The sequence below is a fragment of the Rhinoderma darwinii genome, chromosome 4, assembly GCF_050947455.1.
Source record: "Rhinoderma darwinii isolate aRhiDar2 chromosome 4, aRhiDar2.hap1, whole genome shotgun sequence".
Lineage (NCBI taxonomy): Eukaryota > Metazoa > Chordata > Amphibia > Anura > Rhinodermatidae > Rhinoderma > Rhinoderma darwinii.
The window spans coordinates 27,283,115-27,304,076 of NC_134690.1; the positions used below are offsets into that span (position 1 = coordinate 27,283,115).

The 20,962-nt window shown below is 41.0% G+C and overlaps 1 protein-coding gene across 6 annotated transcripts in view; it reads right to left on the reverse strand.

Moving 5' to 3' along the window:
* The window catches only part of SUPT3H (SPT3 homolog, SAGA and STAGA complex component), a 449,050-nt gene that overhangs the window by 245,918 nt on the left and 182,170 nt on the right, over positions 1 to 20,962 (reverse strand). Inside the window, exon 2 of one of the 6 annotated variants that reach the window (XM_075860946.1) lies at positions 9,935 to 10,032. The exons of the other annotated variants lie outside the window; for them this stretch is intronic. The gene's annotated coding sequence lies outside the window, so the exon portion shown is untranslated. The remainder of the gene's footprint in view (positions 1 to 9,934; positions 10,033 to 20,962) is intronic. 6 annotated transcript variants of the gene reach the window in all.

Below are 20,962 nucleotides of genomic sequence, written 5' to 3' on the forward strand. Positions count from 1 at the left end.
TTATATTCTTGTACATATGGTGCAGCATTATAGTAGTTATATTCTTGTATATAGGAGCAGTATTATAGTAGTTATATTCTTGTACATGGGGGCAGTATTATAGTAGTTATATTCTTGTACATAGGAGGCAGTATTATAGTAGTTATATTCTTGTATATAGGGGCAGTATTATAGTAGTTATATTCTTGTATATAGGAGCAGTATTATAATAGTTATATTCTTGTATATAGGAGCAGTATTATAGTAGTTATATTCTTGTACATAGGGGGCAGTATTATAGTAGTTATATTCTTGCATATAGGAGCAGTATTATAGTAGTTATATTCTTGTATATAGGGGGGCAGTATTATAGTAGTTATATTCTTGTATATAGGAGAAGTATTATAGTAGTTTTATTCTTGTATATAGGGGGCAGTATTATAGTAGTTATATTCTTGTATATAGGGGGCAGTATTATAGTAGTTATATTATTGTACATATGATGCAGCATTATAGTAGTTATATTCTTGTATATAGGAGCAGTATTATAGTAGTTATAGTCTTGTATATAGGAGGCAGTATTATAGTAGTTATATTCTTGTATATAGGGGCAGTATTATAGTAGTTATATTCTTGTATATAGGAGCAGTATTATAGTAGTTATATTCTTGTATATAGGGGCAGTATTATAGTAGTTATATTCTTGTACATAGGAGCAGTATTATAGTAGTTATATTCTTGTATATAGGGGCAGTATTATAGTAGTTATATTCTTGTACATAGGAGGCAGTATTATAGTAGTTATATTCTTGTACATAGGGGCAGTATTATAGTAGTTTTATTCTTGTATATAGGGGGCAGTATTATAGTAGTTATATTCTTGTATATAGGGGGCAGTATTATAGTAGTTATATTATTGTACATATGGTGCAGCATTATAGTAGTTATATTCTTGTATATAGGAGCAGTATTATAGTAGTTATATTCTTGTACATGGGGGCAGTATTATAGTAGTTATATTCTTGTATATAGGGTGCAGCATTATAGTAGTTATATTCTTGTATATAGGAGCAGTATTATAGTAGTTATATTCTTGTACATGGGGGCAGTATTATAGTAGTTATATTCTTGTATATAGGAGGCAGTATTATAGTAGTTATATTCTTGTATATAGGGGCAGTATTATAGTAGTTATATTCTTGTACATAGGGGACAGTATTATAGTAGTTATATTCTTGTACATGGGGGCAGTATTATAGTAGTTATATTCTTGTATATAGGAGACAGTATTATAGTAGTTATATTCTTGTATATAGGGGGCAGTATTATAGTAGTTATATTCTTGTATATAGGGGATAGTATTATAGTAGTTATATTCTTGTATATAGGAGGCAGTATTATAGTAGTTATATTCTTGTATATAGGGGCAGTATTATAGTAGTTATATTCTTGTACATATGGTGCAGCATTATAGTAGTTATATTCTTGTAATATTGTAGTCGTCATATATAATTTGAAGAAATGTTCACAGAGAAGTTGTTACCGATCATGCTGGATTATTGGAAGTTTGCTGTATTATGATTATTTCTATTGCTACATCAATACATTTTGAAAAATATTTTCTTTCAACTTGCAGCAAGTGAGAAAAGAGGATACTGAAGTGAAACACGTCCATCAGACAGTGAGCCGGTCATGACAATTAATAAGTCTTCCTCTATTCCTCTTTCCCACGATGCACTCGGCAGAAGTCACATCATGACAATTGTTGTGTCTGGATCTCAGACTGGGAAAACACCAAGTAACATTGGGTCACATGCAGATATATTTACTCTCTGAGCTGACGGGGAAAAGCTCCTGAGAGCAGTCTGATATCCCCGACCAGACAGTAGACGCAATGCACGGGCCGTGCCGACCGTGTTTACCTATGTAAATGAGGAACAGTATATTATCAAATATTGGCCTTATGTTCCGCTTCTTCAGACTTTCCTCGCACTGCTGCTGGGTCCTAGACAGATAACATTCACTATATCCGAAACATTACGCACATCATTACAGCTGACCCTTTACCCACCCCCCTTCCTCTGTATACAGAGGTAGTCATCTTTATCTTGACTTTTAACGCATTAAATAAAAATGGACTTTTTCAATCACTTTTCAATGGCTTTTGTTGTGTGATATCACGCTGCTGCAGGTTTTTAGAGTCAAGATAAACGTGGCTACATCTGTACCTGATAATGATTATTTTCTCTCTGGTGGTTTAGTTGCTTGTAGTTTATGATAATTCTGTCATAGCCGTAATAAAATTTAACTCAACATGCACGGATATCCTACTGAGCTTCTGCTTACACACAACAGTCAAATTGAACACGCAAAGCTGCAGTATAAAGTATGGGGGGGAGAGCAGCAACTTATATTTTAAGATATTATAGCATCTGTCTAAATAAATACTAAAAAGAAATGATAAATGAGATTCAACCAGCCAATACATTATCTCCCGCAGGAACAAATTGGTGATGTTGAAAATCCATTTTGATGGGAAAAATTGCGATGCACGCCACGATAACCTTACCAACAAGACGACGGTCCCTGTTTTAAGTCAATGTTAGTCATGGGCTGATGTCATCCGTTTTATGACCCATCCGGAACTGTGCCGTAAACCACCATGCAGATGTGAACAGAGGCTTAGTGCTCATGAACACGACCGTTGTTTTCTTCAGTCTCCTATCCGTTTTTTGGGGGGTTTTTTGCAAATAGGATACTGAACTTTTCATTTCTATGGAGCCATGAACACGTTTGTTTGTTTTTTTTGCTAATCCGTGTGTCCGTTTTACAAATTATAGACCAGTCCTATTACTGTCTGTATTTATGGTCCATCTCAATGATTCTAGTGTATAGCTCCGCAAAAAAACGGAGAGTACACGGAAGCCACTAGGATTCGTGTTCTGTAGTCTGAAATATGGACTTATATCCTTATGTATTACATTGCAGCTCTGCTTGTGCTGATTGGCTGCTGTATATACGCAGAAGCTCACCAAAAAGTCATTATAAACTACAAGGCATTAAAACACCAGGGAGAAAAAGAAAGTTTCCACAGAATTTCATCTCCTTTAGGGCCAGTTCACACTGAGTTTTTTGACACGTTTTGTTGACACGGAAAATGCGTCAGAAAACGCGCCAAAAAACGGCCGAAAATGCCTACCATTGATTTCAATGGGAGACGGAGGCGTTTTTTTCCCGTGAGCGGAAAAACCGGCTTGCAGGAAAAAGAAGGGACATGCCCTATATTCGGACGTTTATGCCTCTGACCTCCCATTGACATCAATGGTAGGCAGAGAAAGCGTATTTAGCGGCGTTTTATGCCCACAGCGCTCAATGGCGCGAAAAACGGCGAGCAGGCAGAGGAAAATTTGCCTCAAAAATTTCAAAACGGAATTTTGAGGCAGATTTTCCTCCTGCAAAAAACTCTGTGTGAACCCGGCCTAATTAGTAATTACTTTTCTCTCTTTATCTCTCCTAAGTATAGAGAATGAATGAATGAATGAAATGCACTAAAGGTGTTTATATTATATAATGTACAGGTAATATATCAGTAAGGCCTAGTTCACACAGAGTTTTTTGCAGGTGGAAAAATCTGCCTCAAAATTCCTTGTGGAATTCTGAGTTAGATTTCGACCTGCCTGCACTCTCTTTGCACCGTTTTTTGGCCACGGCCATTGAGCACCGCAGACAAACAACGCCACTAAAACCACTTTCTTAGCCTCCCATTGCCGTCAATGGGAGGTCAGAGACGGAAACGCCTGAAAAAAGGGCATGAGTCTTCTTTTTCCCCGCAAGCGTTTTTTTCCGCTCATGGAACAAAACGCCTCCGCCTCCCATTGAAATCAATGGGAGGCTTTTTCAGCCGCTTTTTGACGAGGTTTCCACATCAAAAACAGCGCCAAAAAGCCAGTGTGAACATACCCTAAGGGTATGTGCACACACACTAATTACGTCCGTAATTGACGGACGTATTTCGGCCGCAAGTCCCGGACCGAACACAGTGCAGGGAGCCGGGCTCCTAGCATCATAGTTATGTACGATGCTAGGAGTCCCTGCCTCGCTGCAGGACAACTGTCCCGTACTGTATTCATGTTTTCAGTACGGGACAGCAGTTCCACGGAGAGGCAGGAACTCCTAGCATCGTACATAAGTATGATGCTAGGAGCCCGGCTCCATGCAGTGTGTTCGGTCCGGGACTTGCGGCCGAAATACGTCCGTCAATTACGGACGTAATTAGTGTGTGTGCACATACCCTAAGAGGTACGCTCCTCTGCTTGTGTGCTGTCCAGCTTTTCGCTAGATGGGATATAATACAATCCATAGCGGAGGAGAACAGAGCAGGTTTTGCATATTTCAGACAGCTGCCGTCTGCTTTAAACTGACAGGTCCAATGAAAGCCACATCCTCGGCCGCAGCCTGCAGGCACCTGGTTCCACTGTCGACACAGGATGACAAAAAGCTCTGAATTTGTTAGTCTCGCAGGGGCATCCTTTCCAATTTGTTTATCTCATCTTCGTCCTTCCTGTGTTGTGCTCGGTGCAGTAACAGAATGCAAAAACTTTTATGCTTTATTTTTAATAAGATGTCGGAGGATTTAAAGGGTCCTTAAAGTTTTAATCACTATGGCCATGTTTACACATTCAGGATGTGCCGTAGGGAAATCCGACATGGACTTTAAAAACAATCTGTGGCATATATTCGAGGTTGACATTCAGATTTATATGGTGTGGATGTGATAGTGACTCCGAATTGTAATTCAACGGGGCTAATTCATGGTTATCCATGCGGAATCCGCGCACATAATGAGCATGCCGCAGTTTTTAAAATCTGCAGAGGTCATTATTCTGTTATGATTTCTCCACGTGAATGTGCTACGAAAGATAGATATATAGGATAGATAAAGATGATGGATGGATATATAGGATAGATAGATGATAGAAGGATAGATAGATAGATAGATAGATAGATAGATAGATAGATAGATAGATAGATAGATAGATAGATAGATAGATATGAGATAGATAGATATGAGATAGATAGATAGATAGATAGATAGATAGATAGATAGATAGATAGATAGATAGATAGATAGATAGATAGATAGATAGATAGATAGATAGATAGATAGATATGAGATAGATAGATAGATAGATAGATAGATAGATAGATAGATAGATAGATAGATAGATAGATAGATAGATAGATAGATAGATAGATAGATAGATAGATAGATATGAGATAGATAGATAGATAGATAGATTGATTGATTCCCAGGAGTTAGTGAGCCAAAGCAGTCCATACACATTAGATCCACTGACAATTAAATATTTTTGGGGGCAACCCGACTGTCCCCCACAGGTCCCCATATATTCTATTAATGTCTATACTGGCCCCCGGAAACGTCAAGTTGACTCCTATTGTGTCCTGGTCCCTAAAGTCTATAATATTTTATCCACTCCCAACATGTACCCAAAATTAAACTGAAGGTCAGGACCAAGAGATTGAAAAATAGGGTCATTACTACAGATGTCAAATTTACTTTTAAGACTGTGTTCATATGCGCAGGTTTTTTTAGCCATCTGGTTGCTAAAGGTTCTGTTTTTTTAAAGAAACAGCTCCACTATTGTCTAAGGGCTGTGTCTGGTATTGCAGCTCAAGTGTATAAGACTGAGGTGCAATACCAGATACAACACATGGACAACAGTGGTGCTGCTTCTGGACGAAAACACAAAAAGAAAACCACCAAAAACAAACATATTACTTTTCTAATCCTTATAAGATTTCTCCCTCCTTTTTTCTTCATTTCTTTACCTCCCCGCTAACACCTCAACAATTTCACGGGATTGCACAAAACGATATCACATAAAATCGGACATTTATTGCAGTACAATACATCACGCTACTCCTACAAGCAAAAGCCATAAACTGACACTGCCAGGAAGGGGGGTGAAAAAGAAAACCTATATCATCATGTAAGGTCCTCCTGAACACTACGTTCCGGCACATCTTACACAAGGTGCCACCTCAGGGCGCATGGCAGCTGTTTCGAATAAACAGGTTGCATAAAGTCCTGAAAAAAGGAACATGAGGCTTCTAAACTGTAGGTGTCAGGTCCAATAAACTGCCTTTTACCATCTCCGAAGTTGTATCCTGTTTTTCTATAGCCCTGATATGTCCAAAAGCACAAGCAATGCAAAATAGTGAGTACAATAACAAAATAATAAAAGAAAAAGCACCTAAAAAGATCATGAAAAACACAAGAATCAGAGTTTCTGCAATGCTAGCAAAAAAAAAAAGGAAAAAAAAAGAGGAATTTTTTCTTAAAATTCTAAATATTATTTTAGCTGCCGAGAACAACGTTTTGCATGTGTAAGTATATTATCGTGGGTTTTCCCGCTGCTTGTAATTTAGGATGTGTAAGGCAACGGGCTCGGAAAGCAATCTGTCTAGTTCTTTTAAGCCCGTAGTAAAGAAAAATGAAACAGACAAAATGAGGTGAGAGGGACGCAAGAAAAACAAAGAAACGGGCAAAGAAAATAGATGGCAAAGGCAGGTAAAGTCCTAGCCCCGAGTAGATGGTCTGGGTATGAATGGAGATATTCTGAGGTCTCGGCAGAGAATAAATTAAAATTAAATTAAACTTTCGAGAAGGTGACAAGGACAACTGGTTGACACCTCGGCTCGAACATAAGCCAACGGTTCACTTTATCGCCCCCAACCGCTCCTCTACTCTACACAATTTTTGCAGTGAATTCACAGGACCGAGGGTCGGGATTTTAAACTTTTTGGACAAACATTTAAGGTCAAGGGCGGTAATAAACTTTCTGATAAAGAATGGTTGACATGTCTTTACCGGTAAACATGGACTAGAGATTTTGTGATGTTGGATCGCCTTATTCAGTTATTGGCGAGGGGTTAATTAAGGGGACAAGTATATAAAGTGTGGGCCTTAAGCTCTGTTAACATCTCCGTCGCGGTTTCCTTCCGCATATAGCGAAAACCACAACTCAAGTATTAGATAATTGGATTTCCCGTGAAATAACAATTCTGGAGCATCTTTTCTTAGAACTATACATTGTGCCGTTCCTCTGTTATTACTTCTAGAAATGTATGAATAAATTCACAAGTGGGTGTCACAAGTTGGGGGTGTGTCCCTACACAGACTGACAATGTCCAATCAGTGCTGACAGAGTGAAATTGTAGGGCCACACCCTTTTGATAAGGGAAATGGTAACGCCCAGTTGTCAATTTATTCATAAATTTCTAGGAGGAATAACGGAGGAATGGTACAACACAGAGTTCTAAGAAAAGACGATCCAGAGTTTTTATTTTATGGTGAATACCAGTATATGCTAAAACAGACATGTCGGGAGAGGTGACAGGTCCTCTTTAGAGAGAATGGTCAATCTGGACAAGCCAAATTAAGGCAGATGGACATCAAAGAAGGGCAGTTCTACTGCATGAAGAGGTGGATCATCCCTTTATAGAACATAAAATGAATCCTAAAAGAAGTAATATTTTTTGACTAAGGCCCCCCGCACTTGGCCGTAGCTGTAATCACGGTCCTTGACTACGGACACAGACTGCCGCGGACTGTCATCCGCATTTGCGGGCCGTGCTCCCATTATAAAGTATAGGAGCACGGTCCGTAAATTAAAAAAAATATGACGTGTCCTATTAATTGCGGGTCATTTCTACGGCCCAGACACCTTCCCATAAATATACGGGAAGATGTCAGTGGGCAACAGAAATTAATGGATCCGTATGTTGATACGCAATGACGGATCCGTTATTGCGGATCAAAATTATGGTCGTGTGGGGCCTTAGTTCGCTTTTACAATCCCTTTTTGAACGAAGGGTTCCCAAAAAATACATGATCATAGGTCGGTCCTAGTAATCAGCTGTAATCTGTGGAGAAACCTGATAAGAAGTGTTCAATTCCCCTGCAGCGCTACCACAGGAGAAATGGAGCATTACACAATTCTTATTGAAATTAATGGGCTATCTGTGTAATGCACAAATGTGCTGGGTCCTCCAGAGACTGAGAAGCCTTTGTTGCCGCAGTGGCTAATAGATGAGGCTCCTGAACGGGTGACTACCTCTATTAACTCACAATGCACTAATAGGGTGTTTGAAAATAATTTTTCTAAACCAGACAACCCCATTTAGCAATGATTTCATGAAGCCGTGTAGTACTAAAATACAACTAAAAAAAGTTTGGCTGTTTTTTTTTTTTACCTGGGACGTTTGGCCAAGACTTGAACCTTCTCCTCTGCCACAATGAGGTGTTAGAAAAATAGGGAACTACCAGTAACCGTCCAGTCAACGTTCCGCAGCCAATTCCAGGGTTGTTTTGACAAATATTTAATGGTTTCATAAAAAGTCACCTAGCTTTGTCAGTCACTAATTTTTTCCCTCTCGAGTCATATATCCTAAATGTTATTAGTGTAATATAAACCTCTAATGCTTTAAATCCCACCCTCGACTTTCGTCTGAACACCGAGTCTTTAAAAAAAATCCCTTTATTAATGCTTAAATGGCCAACAATGTCACTACCAATTTAGCTGCACAATCTCCGCGTTCACCAGATGAAATATTTTTAGTAGTCGTTCTTGGCTCTTGCATAAAGTCCAGACGCAGGGAGGGTCGGATCATGAATAAACTAACACAGCACACACTTGTTTTGGACACCAGTATTAGCCCAATGTTAATGTTTTTCTTGCTTATTTTAGGCTGTAGCTTGTTACACCTTCTGTCACTGGGCGATGACAAATTTACTCAACTCGTCCATGTCGGTCTCAGAACATTGCGAGCCGACCACATCAGTCACTAGGATGTGAAGGGAGCCCGCTCTGTTCGGCACGGCTTCTAATTAATTTGCCCATGTTATATTGGTTGAGGTTTTTTATGTTTCCTTGGGTACACACATATCACGTATGTTCTAGTGACTAATGAGAATTGTGCTTTTTCCGAAACTTTTGATTTTCTCCAACGTAGGAATCTAAGACTTATTTAACAGCTCTGTTTTCCTGGTAAACTACATGTCTGTTCCCAATGTCAGCGGGTCTTGTAAATGTTTAGAGGACATAATTTATTGATGGGTGAGAAGTTACGATTGACGCCAAGTCAATGGTACAGAGGTCTCTGATGCTATATTTAAATAACCTAATGTAAACCACATGTATTATTGTGCAATTGTATCATAGGCTCTAACCTTAAAGGGGTTTTTCCTCCGGTAAATAACATTCATTGTGTAGACCATAAAAAATGAACAATATTTGTTATTTACATGCTGTAAAAAAAACAGTGAAGAGTTATGGCATTTAGTTACATAGTATAGCGCCACCTGGCGTGTAAAATTGTAGTGAAATGTGCACGCCCACCCAATGAGCTGAGTGCTGGTGGATGGATACTCTCACCACAGCCAGGTCTCTACCTAGTGATCTTATGTTCACTGAAGAGAAGCCACTAGAAATGTCTTTCTGCCCTGCTGGTCATGGAAGGAGCAGAGCCCCTGCAGTAGCGTAGCAGTATAGCTGATAATACTCCTTTTGCCGTGAAACAAGAAGGGACTAGATGGTCAGATGCCAGAAGGGGAAGGAGACTGATTCAGTTCAGAGCCCCGCCCCTTAGCAGCGGCACAGATTAGCAGCGGCACAGATTAGCAGCGGCACAGATTAGCAGCAGCACTAAGGGGGATTGATGAACTGAAGCAAAAAAAACATGGAAAAGTATTTTTCAAGCTAGAAACACATCAAGCTACTTTAAAATGGCTATTAACAGCAATTCAGGACTTTTGGTATGAAAATGTTTCATGGGATTTAAAACCTTTAACTTGTATAAAATTATATGCGATAGGTACACACTATAGACCGGGTAAAAACTCAACACACGGACTCCAGAAAAAGTTCCTCACCATCCCCAATATCAAGGAGGTTCGATGTGGTAGATGAAGTGTCAGAACACACTTGGTGTTGCTGCTGCCGGGTCTCCCAGACTTCACATTAAATGGTTCTGCAAAGGATTAAAGCAGATAAACATAGCGGAGACTGCAGCGTTGGGTAAAATCTCTTGGTACTTTATTCTATATACTCACAAAGTGACAGAGTAAAAAGCGCTCGTAAATGTATAAAATCTCCACGTTGCACGCCAAGCTTCTCCTGCCCGAACCTGGGTTTCGCCTTGTCCAGCTGCTTCTGGGGCATGGCTAAAGCGTGCTCTGGTCTCTTATCAAATACACATTGTGCAACACATCATTAGACACACCTGCATCTATACACATGGCACGGGCATGTACACATGGCACGGGCATATACACATGGCACGGGCATATACACATGGCACGGGCATATACACATGGCACGGGCATATACACATGGCACGCGCATATACACATGGCACGTGCATATACACATGGCACGCGCATATACACATGGCACGCGCATATACACATGGCACGCGCATATACACATGGCACGCGCATATACACATGGCACGCGCATATACACATGGCACGCGCATATACACATGGCACACATATACACATAGCACACGCATATACACATGGCACACGCATATACACATGGCACACGCATATACACATGGCACACGCATATACACATGGCACACGCATACACATGGCACGCACATATACACATGGCACGCGCATATACACATGGCACGCGCATATACACATAGCACACATATACACATAGCACACATACACATATACACATATACACATATAGCACACGCATATACACATAGCATACGCATATACACATAGCACACATATACACATAGCACACATATACACATAGCACACATATACACATAGCACACATATACACATAGCACACATATACACATAGCACACGCATATACACATAGCACACATATACACATAGCACACGCATATACACATAGCACACGCATATACACATAGCACACATATACACATAGCACACATATACACATAGCACACATACACATATAGCACACATACACATATAGCACACATATACACATAGCACACGCATATACACATAGCATACCTATTCTAAAATAATCAGCATGCTTTACATTACAAATGCAATATAAAATATTATTTCCTACACTCTTAATTAATAATAGATTATTAAGAAACCGAGTATACAGCAGAAAAAGTCCACTGCAATAAGACATTGTTCACACTTACTCTTCTGCAGACAGATTAGATTCATATCATTCTGTGAAAACAAATTCATATCAGCAGTCCACCCTATTGCAATCAATTTATTCTTTGCAATGACACCTTGCTAAACCCCATAAAACATGGTGAATTAATAAGCATAGAAGTAGTAATAGCAAAGTCCTGCACACAATTGACTATACGTCCATCAATATTGTTTTCCCACCCAAAGAACTTATTTTGTACATATTTGCTCAGCTATCCCAATTTATCTCAAAAAGAGTTCCACAATATCCATCTCCCAATCGAGTAACACCCCAGTACATACCAGTAATGTGCTCAACCTTATTTCACATCCCTTCCACATATTTTTATTCACTCTGTCAGAAGGTATATTGGTCATCTCGAGGAGATAAGCAACCTAGTCCCAAAGGCATACACAAGTGTCGTATGATCACGCCCTGTACGAAGCGTCACTAGAATACGTCAGGGGGAGTATCTTCCTCCTTCCCAACTGATGAAGTAGCCAAAGATATCTAGTGGCATACTTTCTACTGTTTACAAATGGCAGCATACTGGCACGTTATACCCCAACCTCCCACTGTGCCACCCACACCGCACCATGTCATAAATCTCTGATAGATGCGGGTCCCACCTCTGGGAACCGCACCCATCTCTAGAACGGGGACCCCTAAACCCCGTTTTACGTTATTCTGCTCTCGCTGCCTCCCGGCCATTTCCTGACTTTATGGTCGGGAGTTACGAAAACAGCGTAGCTCGCTGAGCTATGCTGTTTCTGTATCTCCCATAGTAGTGAATGGCAGTTACGGAAGCAACGTTATACGTGAGCTACGCTGTTTCTGTAACTACTATTCAGCTCTATGGGACTTACGGAAACTGCGTAGCTCAGTGAGATACGGTTTCCTTCTTTATAGTCGGAATTCACCGACTTCTGCTGCAACACAGAGCGGCAGAACGGGGTTTAGGGGGCCCTGTTCCAGACATAGGTGGGACCTGCCTCTATCTGACATTTATGACCTATCCTGCGGACCGCTTTAAAATAGCACTTGAGCTCAAAAATCAATATTCAGTCCTACAGGAGCCATGGTATTCAATTGATACATCCACAGTCCTTCCCTCTTATCGGGTTTGTTAATACGACATATCTTCCCCTCGCCAATTTTTTGTTACAACCTCTGATCTTGTGAATTTCATACCCCTAGGATTTTTTTCCATGTCCTTTCACAAAATGTGCGGATACATTATGGTGTAGTACCCCTTTCCTTATATTGTGACAATGCTCCCGCATCCCAGTTTTTAAATTGCGGCCTGTTCGGCCAACATATTTTAAGCCACATGGACAGGTGATCAAGTAGATCCCATTCTGTGTGTTGAATGTGATATATTCTTTGATTTTATACTCTTTGTACACTCTATTTCGTTGTGTGATTAAACCTGTTTTGTTGCATGCCTTACATTTCCTACAGTTGTAAAAACCCTTCATGATGGGAATACCGGTACACTTTTCCTTGATGTAGCTATTGGTCAAGATATCCTTTAAATGTGGTACTCTACGGAAAGCAGTTTTTGGTCTTTCTGGTAACCTTCTCCCTATACCATGACCCTGGTTTTCCAAATAGTTCCTTTCCAGAAACCTATCTTTTATTACTCCGGACTGTGTCATAGTCTGCTCGCTCTGAAACAATTGCCTCGGACCCTTTGTAGCTGTCGCTTGGGTATTTTCTCTATCCATGGGCAATGGTGGCAACTACTGAATTCTATAAAACTATTCTCATCAGTCGGTTTAAAGTAATTTTTAGTCTTAATACTCCCATTATCTTTAAACAGTTTCAAATCTAAAAAGTTTATTCCAAATGTGTCAAACTGATCAGTAAATTTTATACTATATTCATTTTGATTAATGTATTCTATAAACTTCTCCAACCGTTCAATATCCCCATTCCACAGAATTCTACAGTCATTGTTATATCATTTGTATAGCAATAGATTCTCCACAAAAGGACCTTTTTGACTGTATTTTTCGGACTATAAGACACAGTTTTTAGCAAGATTAAATCTTGCTAAAAAGTCCCTGCGTCTTATAGTCGGCAGTCAAGGGACCTGGCAGCGCCGGGCCCCCTGACCGCTTCTTACTTAACCCCTTCCCGACCCATGATGCGCTGGCACATCATGGAGCGGGGAGGGGATGATGTTTGGAGCGGGCTCACGCGCTGATCCCTGCTCCATACACTGCAGGTGTCCGCTGTGTTTTACAGCTGACACGCTGCTCTAACGGCCAGGAACAGCGATGGCGCTGTTCCTGGCCGTTTAACTAGTTATATGCCGCTGTCAATAGCGACCGCGGCAGTTATAGGGGTCTCCCCATAAATGTCAGATAGATGCGTGTCCCACCTCTGGGACCCGCACCTATCTTTAGAACAGGTCCCCCTAAAACCCGTTCTGGCTGATTCGCTCTGCTGTCTCCCGGCCACTTGCTGGTTCGGTGGTCGGGAGTTACGGAAACAGCCGATTTCTCACTGAGCTACGCTGTTTCTGTAACTCCCATAGAACTGAATGGGAGTTACGGAAACAGCATAGCCCAGTGAGTTACGCTGTTTCTGTAACTCATCCATGTATTGCAGTGTATTGTACCAGCGATCTAATGATCGCTGGTTCAAGTCCCCTAGGGGAACTAATAAAATGTGTAAAAAAGTTAGATACATTTTCAAGAGTGTAAACAAAGATGTAAAAGTTTAAAAATACAACCCTTTTCCCATTTTTCCCCAAGCACAATGTAAAAAATGAATAAGAAAGTAATAAAATAAAAAGTGATAAAAAAAAATCCTATGTACCAAAAAATGGCTCTCAGAATGTGGTGAAACGGAACAAATTATTTTTTTTAACAAATAGTTTTTTCTTTATAAAACCTGGGTGCGTCTTATAGTCCGAAAATACGGTATATAGTTTTTCCTTCTCCCAGTTTTCCATATGCAAATTAGTACAGTATTATTGCTGGGAATTCCTTAAATAGGATTTCATATTTTTACATTAGTAGATTAGCAACTTTAGCTTGTATTTACAACCTACATTTTTTATCTTTTTCTTGGAATTTCTACTGTGTTTTATTTGAAGACGTCGAGTACTTGAGATGTTGGCATTTGCTAAACCTATTAACTATTCAACTGAAGTCTTGACATCATCAATTATACTGGGGATTTTTATTTTATTCTTTAATAGGGGGTAAAAGCTTACCAAATACAAGAGACTAGGTTTTATAAAGCATGGCTCTACTAGTATGGTCAATGAACAAATGTTATGAAAGTTCGTAATGTGGTACTTCTCATACAGAAGGTGCAATGTCCCCCCTTCACACATGTCCGGCTATCCGGTTTTATTTCCCTGGTAAAAAAAAATGCAGAGGGAAATTAATGGCAAAACTGATCCCATACTTTCTTATGGCAGCAGTTTTGGCATCGTGTGAATCAGCAGTATTTTTCTGTCCCGCTATGGACGCCAGACCGGTGCAAGAAGCGGACAACTTTGTCATCAGTTATTACCAAAGTTTCCGCCCTGTTTTTTGAAGATCCGTAAATACAGATCCACTACGGACTGTATTTACGGATAGCGTGCCATATATGAGGATGAGTTACGGATTACTATAAATGACTACCGATCCGTATTTGCAGACAGTAAAAATCATTACGGTCGTGTGCATGAGGCCATGCTAAAACCTCTGCCTGGACTATTTAGGTGCCCTCGTTCGGGACTTTGTATTGATTGGGTGCTCTGTTGTTTGGCCAGCTGCCTCCCCGCTTCGGCGGTGCGGCCTAGCGGGTCCACATACCCACAGACCGTGACAATGACATCACATGCACATATATATCATGCTTTCTAGGGTCTGTATACAGTGTAAACAAATGTTATATTTTTGTATATTGGGGTCGCTATGATATGTCGTCACAACTTTGTCCCACCATTTTCTGTTCTGAGATGGTCTATGGTCCCCCCTTGATTGCTGCGACTATAAACCACTGTATCACTGGTCTGCAACCAATATCTCTCCAGCTGTTGTGAAACTACAACTCCCATATGCTCTGACAAATGATGGGAGTTGGAGTTTTGCAATAGCTGTGGGTTGCAAACCATTGCCCCATATTTGCGGCACTAAACTTAAAGTAAGCAAGTTCTACTTGGTGACCATAATAGAAAGGATAACGAATATTTGTCTTTTTTATTCAGATTTGACCTCCTATTTTGCTCTATTTTCTCTCAGACTTTTTTTTTTTCTATTTCGATTGCACTGTGACCTATGAGGGAAAGTATGTCCAGAGGGTTGTGGTGGCATTACGTTTTTACCCGGAAGCTGATGGAGCACATTCTAGTTTGTTGGGAAATAACTTTTACAACCAGGTTATTTTTGGAGTGTTACAGAAAACACAGGCATTTCCGACGTCTTTGGTTCAAATGTTTGCAGTGAAATCTGAATATTGCTACTAAACAGGATCATGGTTACTGCTAAAATGAAGTTCCAGTTTAAACCCATACCATTCTTTCTTAAAGGGGTTTTCCACCTTCTGACGACTGATGACCTATCCACATGATAGGTCATCAGTACATGATCTGTGAGGGTCCGACACCCGGGCCCCGCACAGATCAGCTGGTGCAGGTCCTCCGTGCACCGGACGTACATGGCGGAAGCAGATGGCTCCGGCCACGGAATAGCGGCCGAGCTGCAGTACTGTTCAAGTGAATAGGAGCAGAGCTGCAGTTCTGAAGTACGGCCGCTGTGCTATGTACGGAATCGCATTATGCGCCATAACATCCGGTGCCCGCAAGCCACCGGAGCGGCTTATCGGTGCAGGGTCTGGGTATCGGACCCGCACCGATGACATGCTGATGACCTATCCGGTGCATAGGTCATCAGTTGTCAGAAGGTGGACAACCCCTTTAAGCCCTGCAAATTCCTAGGCTGGGAAGGAGACTTGTATTTACAGATTTTTTGGGGGAGTGATAAGGGTTTCCGTCACCTCTTTTGTAAGTTTAGCAGATTGGTACAACTTTGATCTATGTATGGTGGTATGGCAGTATTGGGCTGGCTGTATCAGCTTATGTATATTGTATACTGAATTCATTACTTATTTATTACAGGTTGTCTCAGAATTTGTGTGGTTCAGTACGGTAGAGATAAGTGGGTACCATAGATGTATCATAGGTTCTACCATGCTAAATAAGACCCGAGCAATAATCTACTTCAGCTGGGTTTTTATATTTCAGTTGTGACTGGCCAGATGTTTTATGCCTGAGGCTCTATGCATGCGACCGTAGTTTTCATCCGTAATCACAGATCAGTAACTACGGATGAAATTGCGGAGCCATTAATTTCTATGGGCTACGGGCACCTTTCCTTATATATTTACGAATGGGTGTCTGTTCCGTAGAAATGATCCGTAAAATATAGAACTTGTCCTATTCTTGTCTAGAATTACGTCACGGACTCAACATAGTCTATGGGCACTTCTTTAATTACGGACGGCTACGGATGTTCACCGGTAGCCGTCCGTAATTACGGATGCGTTGCTATGTGATGCCATGGATGGAGGTGTGTGCAGCAGGTTGCGCCAGACGTGGTGGGTGACAGCAGCTGCAGCAGGTTGCGCCAGACGTGTCGGATGACAGCAGGTACAGCAGGTTGCGCCAGATGTGGCGGAGGACAGCAGGTGCAATAGAATGCGCCAGACATGGTGGACGACAACAGGTGCAGAAGGACACGACTCCAAACACAAACAGGCTCAGGAACAAGAAGACAGCACGGGATATAGGTTGCAGGGCACGGGTAAACACTAAGGGACCATTTACAAGGTCTAACATGGGAATACTAACAACGCTCAGGCAATGAGCAAAGGGGCAGGGCCCTTCTTATAGCCCAGGGTGATCATGGGCTAATTGCTGATGTTTTACATGTGCGCGCAATGGCCCTTTAAGGCCGGGCGCGAGCGTGCACCCTACGGGACACAGCAGAGTGGTGCGGAAGTGAGCACTGGCGTCTCCTGTAGAGGAGATGCGGGCCAGCGCTCACCAGACCATGGCTGCGGACGTCGAGGGGTTAATAATCCCGACGGTCCGCGGCCATGGATGCTATAGTCATAGCAGGTTAGGTGGAAAGTCCAGGTCTGACTTTTGAGCTGGGGCCCAGGGGTATTTGAGCTACTCCTATTTTCTTTCCCCATTTTCATCAGTACATCCGGCAGGGATGGACACTGCATTACATGACATTTTTTTAAAAAGTAGTAATTTTTTCGCTTATGAAAAAACTTCGGGCGATGTACAATGCAATAGACAATGCTAGAACGGATCTCTTTCTTGTAAATTATAATATAAGGGAGATGTTGCCAATGTAACTTATCAAATCCTAGGTAGAAAGGAGGAGCCCTACTAGACTTTTCATTCCACACTATGACCAAGGCAGTTACAAGGAACTCAAAGCTTCTCTGTATGTCTCGCAGACTATAGAGCTTTCTTCCCATTCTCAGAGTACAGACTGCTGTAAATGGCGGTCTATGCTACAGCTTGCTTACAGGACCTTAGGTCATTCTCAGGATCTCTGAACTATTGGCAGTTGAAAGGAATCCACAATTAACATATCTTCTACCAGGATCAGTATATTTTAGGGCCAGGAGAGGAAATTACATGAAACAAACCTATGAAGACCATTCACAACCCAACATGTCCTGATCAGAATTACATTAATGGATCCCGATAGTGTACAATGAAGCCTCACACCTACCAAACATAATTATTGCATCCCTAAAATTCAGTCAGAAAGTTTAGAAAACCCATTTTCATACACCCTATTCGGGAATTCTGAGTTAATAGAGAGGGGAGGGGTCCTCTGTTCAGGATCCTCATCTCTTGGTGAGAGTGGACAGTGGCTACAAAGAGCGTCTCTCGCTCTGGAGGACTTGTCAAGTCCTGTATTACACGGACAACCCCCTGATGTAAATAAGCATTGTGTAATACTTAATTTCACCTGTGGTGGCGCTGCAGAAAAATTAAACACTTACAGTTTTCCCACAAATAGGAGCTGATCGCTCAAGGGCTCAGTGAGGGAACACTTTGTAATCCGCTTCTTATCAAGGAACACTTCTAACATGTAGAAAGCTGATAACACCATTAATAAAGAATAACAAAAAGGGAGCATATCTGATACAACTACATTGGGCAAGATGAGATCTGGTCACTGGAATGTTACAAGAAATTTGTTTGGCCAAGACAAACCATGAAAATCCCGATACCACAAAAATTTCTTGCCAACTTAAGCCTTAGGCACTCAACCATATTACAACACTGTACCGGCTCCAAATATTTTAGCGCTGTAATACAGTTGCATCCTATGGAGGTTTCCGCATCTTGGTGTGCTGACGTATGTTTGTATGGAGGTGTTTCGTATGAACTCAGTGTGCCACCATATGAAAAGAAATTCATTATGGTTGCCGATTTTTCCAATAGAAGTCAATGGAGTATATATGGCTCTGCGTAATAAACACTGTATGGGTACTGATCCCCTCTCCTCAACTGCTGGCAAGAATGACTGATGATCTAAGCAGAGAATACCGATACATTACCCATACAAAACCATATATGGAAGTACATAGAACGAATACGGTAGCGGTACAGAACACCATAGGGAAACATAGGGTCAAAAATATGGCACCACATAAGTGCAGTTTGTGCATCCATCCAGAGTGCCATATGGTCATGTGCATGAGGCATTAAGGAGGTTGTATGCCATAAGGAAGCAGCGGTACTCTGTTGGCTGCATTGGGTAGTGAATGGGGCCGAGCTGCAATACCAGTTACAGCCCATAGACGAGAGTGGCGCTGTTTCTGGGTGAGGGAAGAGAGCATCTCACACAACCTGTGTAAATATGGCTGAAAATAAATGATTAAAAGAAGAAAAAGTGCACTGCACTGATGTGACCTACAAATGTCATTTACTCTTCAGAAACTTTCTTCGCTTCGTGACTAAGCACTTAAGGCTACTTCACAATCACCTAGTGTATTTATATAAATGTACGCCCGAAACATTCCTACTGCACATTTTGCAAAAGATGAATGTTTTTTTGACAGTGTCTGTGATTTGCTGTGACATTAACCAGCGCACGGCAAGTTCTACAAAGAAAAAGGTGGGGAGGGAATCCCCCAGATTCCTGGATTGAGTTGCGGCACAAAGCTGTCCTGAGCTCGACTTTCAATCACTGCGGAGGAACTGCATGTTACGTGTGGTTATAGAATTCCACACATCAATCCTCTTAGACCTGAGCCACCAGATGGTTTTCACTTTGACCCTGGCAAGCTGCATGGTTCAGCCACAACTAAAGAGGTTAGTATAAAATTACATAACAAGCTCAAGGTACTTGGCAACAGAGATGACCTATCCGGGCTTAATATAGCGAAAGAGCGTTTACAAAAAAATATAATGTAAATGTGAAATATAGAGCATGACAATCATGGGGGCCGAGCACCATCAGCTGACAAGCGACCACATGAACGTCGACGATACATTCGATAGATCTTGGAACGTTAAGCAACCGGTAAACGGTCCAAATGTTTAAAACGGGAAGCCAAGGATTGTCTCTGTGTATAAAATAACAGACACTGTTCAGCTCGGCATTAGTCCCTCTCAACCTGTAAAACGAATGGTTTGGCTTTGACAACCCCTGTTCGGCGGCCACTTCTTCCAGAGGCCAAATGACCCTGGGGAGGACCTACTATCGGGATCCCATTAAAAATATGTTGTATTTTTAAGGAATACCAGTGTGAGTCTGAGATAGAAAAAGATGTGGCATTGGGATTACCGGAAGCCAAATATATTAGGAGACACCAGGAATTAAAAAAGAAAAATTGGAGTTTATCCACAAATTGGTGAATATGAAGTCTATTTTTTTTTTTTACCTTTACATCGTTTCTACTATTGGCACTCCCAAATACTAACATTTACAAATGAGATATAACATCAGGATGAAACCGTTAAAATCATGACTATTAGGTTTCCTTCACACAAGAAATTTTCTGGTATTTAAAACTGCATGTAAAAATACCAGCATTTTGTAAAAATGTTAGTGATTTTAGTGGTGTTTTTGGTGTTTTTTGTCATTTCGCAAATGCTTTTTTTTTGGTGCTTTTAAAGTTCAATTGAGAAGCCTATGGGGAAAACGTCTGAAAAATTTACATTGCTGCGTTATGCCATGGACCACAAAATTGCCTAAAAAATCACGCATACTAAAGCGTAGTTGTATGTAGTTAATTTTATATTTCACTAAAGACTTTACTGTAACATCCGGCCGCACTAAAAACGCTGGTAATATCACTATTAAAATTGGCATGAAAAACACCACGAAAAACGCTGTGTCTGAATTTAGCCTTAGGCTATGTTCACACGGCAAACCAAAAATGGACGTAAAATACGGAGCGGTTTTCAAGCGAAAACAGCCCCTGATTTTCAGCCGTTTTTTACGGCCGTTTTTTGGAGCTGTTTTTCTACAGAGTCAATGAAAAACGGCTCAAGAAGTGACATGCACTTCTTTTTTACGCGCCGTTTTTACAAACGGCGCATAAAAAATACACCGTCGGAACGAAACACAGTTTTTCCCATTGAAATCAATAGGCAGATATGTGGAAGCATTCAGCCCCCGTATTTTCAGCCGTTTTTCGAGCCGTTTACGGCCCAAAAAACGCCTGAAAATAAGCCGCGGGAACATACCCTTAATCTGAACCA